We start from the raw sequence: 453 nt of genomic DNA, 5'->3' as shown, positions 1-453 counted from the left end.
AGTTGTGAGTCCAACCATATCCTAGCTCTGTCTCTTACAGCAAAAGGGAATAGCATAAGTCTGTAGACCTCAGGGTCAACCCCATTGGTCTTGACAGTGTCACAGATTTGCAAGAATTCAGCTAAAAACTGATGAGGATCTTCGAATGGAAGTCCATGGAACTTGCAATTCTGTTGCATTAGAGAAACTAATTGAGGTTTAAGCTCAAAGTTGTTTGCTCCAATGGCAGGGATGGAGATGCTTCTCCCATAGAAGTCGGGAGTAGCTGCAGTAAAGTCACTCAGCATCTTCCTTGCATTGTTTGCATTGTTGTTGTTTTCGGCTGCCATGTCTTCTTCTTTGAAGATTTCTGTTAGGTCCTCTACAGAGAATTGTGCCTTAGCTTCTCTTAGATTTCGCTTCAAGGTCCTTTCAGGTTCAAAGTCAGCCTCAACAAGAATGCTTTTGTCTTTG

This window comes from Arachis duranensis, chromosome 7 (genome assembly GCF_000817695.3).
Source record: "Arachis duranensis cultivar V14167 chromosome 7, aradu.V14167.gnm2.J7QH, whole genome shotgun sequence".
Classification (NCBI taxonomy): domain Eukaryota; kingdom Viridiplantae; phylum Streptophyta; class Magnoliopsida; order Fabales; family Fabaceae; genus Arachis; species Arachis duranensis.
Note: the sequence above shows the minus strand (reverse complement) of the source record.